The sequence below is a fragment of the Pinus tabuliformis genome, chromosome 5_1 (genome assembly GCF_031772625.1).
Source record: "Pinus tabuliformis cultivar Carrire ecotype Pingquan chromosome 5_1, CPIR1, whole genome shotgun sequence".
Classification (NCBI taxonomy): domain Eukaryota; kingdom Viridiplantae; phylum Streptophyta; class Pinopsida; order Pinales; family Pinaceae; genus Pinus; species Pinus tabuliformis.
In genome coordinates, this window is record NC_142305.1 from 635,926,526 (window position 1) to 635,936,097 (window position 9,572).

General features: G+C 35.2%; 1 pseudogene; it reads left to right on the forward strand.

Moving 5' to 3' along the window:
• Positions 1 to 6,367: 6,367 nt before the first annotated feature.
• Positions 6,368 to 7,629, forward strand: LOC149166562 (heat shock factor protein HSF30-like; annotated as a pseudogene).
• Positions 7,630 to 9,572: the final 1,943 nt, after the last annotated feature.

Below are 9,572 nucleotides of genomic sequence, written 5' to 3' on the forward strand. Positions count from 1 at the left end.
CTATTTTAGAAAGGTAGTAGGCTCAAGAGAAAAAAAAATATCCATTGTGGAGGCACATTACAAGACATCAAGGACCATGGACTAAGTGAGACTAGTAGAGAAGCCAATGCTTGATTCCAAGTGGTGATTGACTACCCTAAACCTAACCGTAGGTCCCTGATAATGCTATTTAAAGAGGTCCCCACCCTCCATTTCACTCAGACAATTTATTGAGCAATTTGGAATTTTTGAGTTGAGCCTTGGGTTGATTTGGAGAGTTTTTTGAACTCTTGAAGGGTTGTTTTGAAGAATTATTTGGGCTGATTTGGAGAGTTTATTGAAGAGCTAATTTGGAGAGTTTTTGAGCTGAGTTTCTTACGCTGATTTGGACCTGATTATAGGGTTTATTTTAGAATTTCGTGGGCTAGTTTGGAGCTTATTCAATGGTTGATTTTCATAATTCCTTGGACTCTTATGAAGATGTTTTTCCTGTTGTTAGGAGGTGTTTGTTGCTATAGAGTCATGTTGAATATGTAGATTATGAGAATTTAGATGATTCTCTCCGATGATTAGATTGTAGAGTCTAGCGTATATATAGTATTTAATATTTATTAATTAATACTATTTCTATTTTTTGGACTCTAGAGGCCATTCAAAGCCTGTTTGTTGTGGTATTTAGGTTCATATTGGATTTCATTTAGTGTTATATTGGTTATATGCACCCTTGCTATATACTTGAAAAACTTTGCATATTTGTATATAATGGTTTGTAGTCACATGGATTCACATGATTGCTTATTAGATGCTACCATCATTAAATCATTATCACATGCATTCTTGTAAGGAGGAGAGCTTCACAATTTTGTTTCTTCCCACTGTAATTAAAAACATCATATGTAGAATTTTATTGGGATTGTAAATAGAATATAGAGGGTGTGCACAATGTTAGGAGACTACAATGATAGGATATTTTTTTATTAGTTCCCTTCCCACACTCTACAATTCAATTTCTTGCAAAAATTATCCTGGTCTAGTCTCAAATTTGGCTGTGTCTATGCATATTGATTCAGATATCATTTTTTGACAATTTTTTTATTCCATCATACAAAACCCCATAAATCTCATGAATTCATATAAACGTAAGGTAAAATTTGATTTGTTTTCAATATTGTTTTTATGAGGAGAATCTATAAGTATACATTAAAAAAAAAGACAAAAAAAGTGTAATATGAAATTCTAAATTTTGTTAAAGTAGGGCATGATACTATGGTCACCTTTTCATATATATTCTAGTTTTTATCTAAGAATCCCTTTGTAGAGGAAAAACTAGTGCAAGATTTGGAGGAAGTGGAGTGGTCACATGGGAGATTTAGCATAGTAGACCATCATGATGGATGTGATTTCTTGGAGAAATATTGACATTTCCTAACTTATGACACACTGAGCATGATAAAGATTTGCTTTGATTTAAAAAGACTAGGTCCTTACTGTCATGATAAATCCACAAGCACAAGATCTGAAATACAGAGAAGTCAAGCCAAAATAGATTTGTGATCTGGGAAGACTATTAGGATGAAATCCAAGGTGGAGACGGGAAGAGTGACTGGGTGATTGAGAAATAATAGCGTTATTAAGAATAAATTCCTTATAAACATAGTAAACAAACCTTTCATCACTGTTCAACAACCAACGAACAGATCACATAGCATATCAATATCTCTCTAGAAACAAAGATCTAAGACGGTGTTTGGAAGGATCAGACAACACCATAATGTATTAATGATAATCACAAAACCATGAACCAGTTACTTTTCTCAAAATAAATTTGTCCATGTACATGGAATATATTGCATTTGTCCATAAATTTGTCTCCCATACAAAAAATCCTAATTGTTGCATGTTGGGGAAAAATAAAACATTAACAGGTTCTTTTTTAGTGAAATAACCATGCTATGATTGACCGAAGAAAAATGATAAAAATAACCCATTCGCACAATGGGGATCTATATTGATGGTGATCAATGATTTCTGTTGCAGTGGATGGTGATCCTATGTCATATTTGACATCTACATATGTGCTTAAAAATGCTCTGGACACTATATCAGTGGACATCTTTTCAATATCTGTAGAGCGATTGATGGTAAAATGTTGATATTGAAAACTCCAATTTATTGCTTCCTTATGAAGAGGTTTTAAATTGTCCTTTCGAACCCGATAGATGCCTTTCATCTGATTATATATCAACTCTAAGTTGGTGAATACTTCAATATCACTGACATCATGTTATTTTGCCTCTTTTATCCCTTCAACAAGGGCAATGTAATATGCCTCATTGTTTGTCGTCATTTCAGGCACTTCTCTCTTTCCATGAAATAAATGATTTGTTGACATATTGTAAAGGACGACTTTAACAACTACTCGACCTGGATTTGGAAAGCAGGACACTTCAATGCATAAACGCCACTTTTGCACCATTTTTTACACTTAAAAAACATAAAAAATAAGATAACAATAAATTCATGTTAAACAAGTAGACAATTTTCTATTTCCTCGTACTCAACATGTTTTTCAATCATATATAATTCAAAAAAGTAGACAATATTTTTCACAAATTCAATGTAATACTGATTGAAAAATTTTGTTGGAGCATCAGAACCAAATTGAATTCTTTCGATATTGTTAGATATAAGTATCCCTATGACTTTACAATGTCATATTTCCTACTAGGTGTTATAAGGTGGAGCTAGAAATTCAATTTCAGATCTTGCAAGAATAATTTTCAAAACAGTAAGATTTCTTAAGTGCACCGGTCTTAAAAAGTTCATACATGCTCAGAAAGATAAATTAGTGCAATATATGATGTCTGATGATGTTATGGGGTATATAGTGCAGTTTAAGATAGCCTCATGACACATTTTGATTATTTGAATAGTTTCTCTGATTTACAATTCATTCTTTGCAACATTCTAACTAAAATTGAAATTAATGTTCGAGAAAAATGGGAGAGTCCTAAAAACGTACATAAATTGGTTGCACCATAATGTATCTTAGAAATACGCTACCATGAGTACCTTTTCTTGCGTGGTGGTAGTGATTTGAGAAATAGAGAACATAAAAGTGAGGAGCTGTCTGCTCCTACCAATGTCTAGAAAATGAATTTGTCTAGCTTTTTTACTACTGCTCAATATAAGCATATATAGAAGAAACCCCTTGCTTGTTCAAGTGAGGAAAGGCCCAAAATTGTGCATTCTTTGTAGATAGTTGTTCTTTTTTGCTATTTATCCCTCTCCTCTAGTTGCCTTTGAGCTTTTCTTGGTTGACGCGATCTCTCACCATAGTTTCCAATTGGTGTTGTTGAAAGTAAACAAATAAAAGGGTAGGTTTCTTGCCCTTATGTTACAGTCCAACGTAGAATTTTATTTAATGACAAAATCTCCCCAAAGAAAGGATATAATAGGCGGCTTTTAAAGACAATAGAATGCTATTTCCAACTCTATACATATTCTTTTCCATCGCCTTTTCTTACTATTTCTATAAAGTGCACAATCATCAACTCAAGCTTTCACTTTCTTCATTTAGGAACAACATAATTTCATCTTATTAAATTCATATCCATTCCACTAGTGTGCTACCATATATACATGAAAGGTGTGCAAATATTTAAAAATATGCCTTTTTTTTTCCGCTGATCTACAACAATATCATTTTGCATTCAAATATAATCAAGACAGATCTCAAAATATATTGAACAGTGGTGTCCTTGACTTCTATTTTAGAGGCGAGAAAAGGCTAAAAATGTTAGAGATGATGGCACATTCCTTACTGGTTATATTCTTGTAGATGGCTACCAAGTGAATTGTTTAGGTTTTGATATTAACGTTCAATATTATTTAATGTTTTTATTTCCAATAGGTATTTCAAACTTGACAATCCAGTTTGTTTACAATGTGTATTGAAACCTATTCCCAGAAACATGACCTCTCCATTTAATTAATCTTTGTACCTCAGGGACTTGTCACCATGACCATTCTGGGCATACCCCAAAATCATGGCAGTCCATGTTACCACATTCCTTTCTGGCATATTGTCAAACACTTTGTTGCTTCCTCCATACTTCCACACTTGGCATACATGTCAAGAAGGGCACTCCCCACAAATACACAAGACTCAAATCCAGTTCTAATAATATGGGCATGTACCTACTTACCACCTCTATCTTTAATACCAACACAAACACCAAGAGAACTAGTGAAACTGATTCGGTCTGGCCTCATCCCTGCCCTCAGCATTCAGACAAAATAACCAAGCTCCTTCTCCCCATCCCTAGTGTTTGCATATCCTGCAATGATTGAATTCCAAGAAACCAAGTCCTGCTCAAGGATTTAGTCAAACGTTTGGCAAGAAAACTAAATTGCACCCTGTTTAACATATCCTGTAATCATGGTATTCCATGAAATAAAATTCCGCTCAAACATTTTGTCAAACACTTGGTGCACATCATTGACACTTCCACATTTAGCATACATGTTGATGAGATTGTTTTCTACAAATACATTTGGCTCTAAGCCACTTTTTATCATATGGGTATGGATCCACTTACCCTCTACCAAGGCTTTTGTGTTAACACATCCCTGCAAGAGATTGGCATAGGGCACATACCCTACCTGAAGGTCCCCACAATACAAAAGCTTCATGACCTCCTTTCTCGGCATCACCCAAGCGCCCTAAACATCCAACAAGGTCAATAATGCATGCATAGTGGTTTGTTTTGGGGATGATACAATGATCTCGAGTCATAGATTCAAAGTATCGATGCCCTTCTTCCACAAGACCTCCATGAGTGCAAGTAGAAATAACACCAATGCATGTGATATCATCAGGATTTACCCTAGAATGTAGCATCTAATGAAAGAGTTGGAGAGTTTCTTTGTTTTAGGCCTAAAGTCCTTGGAAACCTGCTAATCTTATCAAGAGAATAAATGATACCATTACTTTACCCCTTCAGTTTTGGGAATTAAGGAGTTTGAGGACCACATTTAATAGTGGAACTTGTTTCCAGAGAGGGATGGAATGTGTCTCATGATGTCTCTAAGTGCAGTGTTCAAGAAAATGATGATGAGGACCATAATGAAACTATTCCAATGACTTTTCTTTACCCTCTTTCTCCTACTGTGACATGAGAGGCACTGGAGTGATTGTTTGGATCACAATAGGAAGCACACTTATCGTTTTGGGCCTTATATTTTCTTTGGTAAAATGGAAAATGTTGAGACAAGAGGTTTTCCCTAAGGTGGATGAGAAGATAAAATTGAATCCAGCCATTGAACCAACTCCTATAAATGAGTGAAATATTAAATTGTTGATGTACATATAATCAACGATTGGATGAGAAGATAGGCATGCACATGAAACTCATTCCATATCAGGAAAATGAGAGAAAAATCAATATTTGTGCAATATGTAAGATACAACCCATGTAAATGAGTGAAATATTAAATTGTTGATGTACATACAATCAACGATTGGACGAGAAGACAAGTATGCATAGGAAACTTATTCCATATCAGGAAAATGAGAGAAAAATCAATTGTGGGTCATAACATATTTCCTTGTCTCGTCAAAGTAGCTGAGATGTTGACTCGGAGCATTGGTTCCGAATGAGAAAAAAACCCAAAAAAATGAACTATGCCTAGCAGACATACCAACCAATGTAATGGAGATATTTTGTTCTCATTTAATCTAGAAATAGGATTTGGGCCAAAGTTAGATGGAGATGAGAAGAGCCGAACAGACCTAGGTGAGCCAAGGATACAAAAAAACTTGCTCTTGAGAAATGAAGATTGTTTCCTCGATGATCTCTAGCTGATTGTACAATAGGAGAAGAGTTACCTTAAGTAGAAAGACTAGCTTTCATGAGAATATAATATTTTATGCATTCAGATACATCTTGGAATTGTCCATCTATTGTATTTCAAATGTAAATTCTTATTTAAAATTTCTAATTTAAATTCTTATTATCAGAAATAAACTCAAGAAAAAATCAAACCAGTAGGAATTTCAAATCTGAAATACTGGTTAAACTTGAAGGTTTTTGTAATAATTTAGTGACCATTTTCATCATTTTAACAAAAAAATTGATGATTTTTGGCTATATTTAACTAGAAAATCATGCAGTAACAAACATTTGTCCATCAAATTCCATATATAGTTTCCCCTTTTAGTGAATTTCAATGACTTTTGGGACACTATAATGTACTCTATTTTGAGAATTTAGAATGTTAATGTTTTTAAGCTATAAATTTAAACTATATGTCTCATTGCCAACATTGTTGCTCTATATGTACAACAAAATAGGTTACCTTGTGGGTGTTGAAGTGTTTTGTAGGTATGGATTTGCAAAATTTAGGGATAATTGTAGGCAATGAAGTTAATTTGAGGAGCTTTAATGTAAGGGATGAGGATTCAAGCTGCCCTCATTGCATGGAAGGTCTTCACAATTCTGAGCCACCTCCATTCCTGACTAGGACTTACGACATGGTGTAAGATCCTAAAACCAATCCAATTGTGTCATGGAACAGCACCAAAACAGCTTCATTGTCTAGAATTCCCACCAGTTCTCCAAAGACTTGGTGCCTAAGTATTTTAAGCATAATAATTTCTCCAGCTTCATTCGATAGCTCAATCCATATGTAAGTCAGTGTGTATAACTCAATCAAATGAAATTTCAGAGATTAAATTTTATTTTATTTTCCCCAAATTTATTGGTCACATTTCATTTTTTTCCTTCTAATAAGTAGATTAGCCAAGAGGAAATCCCCAAATTTTTAATATTTTGAAAAAAATTCTTTAATATTAATGTTGAATTAATTAGTTTTACACTCAAAGATTCTTCATAATATGTATTCATAAAATTCCCTTGAGTCGACTCGTTATTTTGCTAAAATAATGCCAATTTCATTTTTTCCGCCACTCTTTACTTAAATTGAGTTTGAAATAGGAACATTTTACTAACTTATTCTGTAATTGTGGCTGAAATTTAAATAGGGTTTCAAGAAGGTGGATCCGGATCGATGGGAATTTTCCAATCAAGGGTTTTTGAGGGGGCAGAAGCATCTACTCAAGCTAATCTAGAGGCGAAAATTAGACTAATTCACATGTTGCATGTTGGAATCTTTATGGTTAATAATTTTCCCTCAGTGTTGACATTTGCAACTGAACAGGTCACATGTTACATCTTGGAATAATTACCCACTCCTCATGACTGTTAGCTTTTCTTGTCTAGAACATGGAGAATTTTCTGACTGTTAGCTTTTGTTATCAAGAAGGTGGAGAATTTGTTAAACACATCTGTGGGCTTCAGTCGTCGCCTAACATGGCGACATTTTTATAATAATTATTTATTGAACTAGTTTTTAGCTTCTAGGGTTCAGTGATTTTATTACAGAGCTGTTATGTCAAACCATTTGGTACCTTAGTATGATAATGTTCATCATCATCACCAGCAATACCAGCAGTAGGGCATGGGAGCTTGCGTTGAGGTTGGATGGTTTGGAATGCTAGGAGAAATTGAAGGGCTTAGAAGGGACAAAAGTGTTTTAATGATGGAAGTTGTGAAGCTGAGACAACAACAACAATCCACTAGGAATTAAGAAAAAGAGTAAGACCCTGTTCCTTGATCATACATGCACACAGAGCGCAGGGATGGATTTTCTGCGCGGACTCAATTGGTGATTTGCAGAGCGCGGGGATGGAGTTTTTGCATCAAGTCGAATTGGTGAGGGGAGCTGCAGAGCGTGTGGTTTGGACCAAATTCAAAAGGAAAGAAGCATTAATTCGGAGTGAAAAAAACTAGTAGAATCCAGAAATCCTGAATCTATCAGATGAGATCCCATCACCAATTAATGTGGAACGATGGCGGAGGGTGGCGGAGTTGGCGAAGGGTGGCGAAGAGAAGGGGAATTACCGATGGTTGGAGCCGGATGTTTTTTCGGGCGAGGATGGAAACCGGGAAATTCCTCCACCTTGTTAGACTACTCCCTTGAAGAAAGCCCTCATGCCATCGAGGAGAGTGTTTTTCCATAAGATATTAATGAAATGAAGAAAAGATAGGGTTAGGGCGTGACTAAAGTGGAGACAAACCAATCTGAGCCATTGAAAACCTTGATCAAATCTCCACTGTTGACAAATCTCAACATAGGTCAGCACCATGCTCAGCCATGTGACTTGGTGTCGGTGGAAGGCATGCAATGGACTGCACATTACTAAGGAGGATGAACTAGTGAGTGGAGGGGATGAGAAATCAACATTGTGGGCCCAAGTTAAATTAAATAGTAATGTAGTGTGCATGAGGCCCACAAATCAACCTGCAACGTAACGTTTTCCCTAACCTGCAATATAATGTTCCCTCTAACCTACAAGGTAATGTCTTCACCAACCTGGATGTAAGATTAACTATGAATAGGAGGTCATGTTATAATTTCATCAAAGGTTAATAAAACCACACCATGTATAGGTAACAAATAAGGATAAAAGTAAAATGGAAATAAGGGAGGAAGACCCAAATACACAAATTGAATAGGGTATTCTTATATGGGTGGATGAAAGCTTATTTGAGTTGGGACATAAGGGGAAAAAAATGTAGAGGAGAGGTTTGTTACATATGGTATTAGAGCCATGAAATACCACTTGGTCCCAGACCTATTATAGCAAGTAAATGGAGGAGTATTAGATTTTATTTGAAAATAAAAATAAAAACAATTGAAGTAATATAGTAAAGGTACTAAGTAGGTGTTTGTGTAGATGTCATAGCTATCAACTTAAATGGAGGAGAAAATTCCATAGAGCACTAGAAGTGGGGATTTGTATATTGAATAGGGAGAAGGGGCTACCCCAGCAAATGGCCAGGTTTTCAATGTCGTTAGAAACATGCATCAAGAATTGGTGTAGCTCAGAAGCAGTAATGAAGAGTTGTTTAAAGTGAGTTAAGAACAAGAGAAAATGATCAGGGGTTTGAACGAAAAATATAGTCACAAGATAGTGGAACCCAAAGTAGAGAAAATAGAGAAACAAGGTTGTGAGTTGGAAACTTCAGAAGCTCGGGGAAGTCTGATAGAAGCTATCCACAAAATCAAAAGAAAAATAAGAAATTTGAACTACAAGGAGAATTTAGTAAGATCAAACCAAGTACTTTTTATGGGGAAAAAGAAGAAGATGTAGAATCGTGGTTGCTAAACATGACCAAATATTTTCAAGTATACGAGTACGAGAGTAATTTGAAGGCCAGATTGGTTATTTACAAATTGTAGAGCAAGGGAGCTCTCTGGTGGGAGGAAGCCAAAGGAGTGCATATACTTCAAGAAAGGACCATGTCATGGGAAGAATTACAAAATTGGTTTAAAAATCAATACTTAAGTGAAAATTATTATGATTATCGTGCTAAGGAATTTCATGAACTAAGGTTAGAACAACTTTCGATGCATGAATTTGTGGAAAAATTCACAAAATTGTTGTGATATGTACCCTCCATTAAGGAAGAAAAAGCGAAGGTACAATGGTTTTTGAATTACTTACCCACTGTGTATAAGGAGTGGAT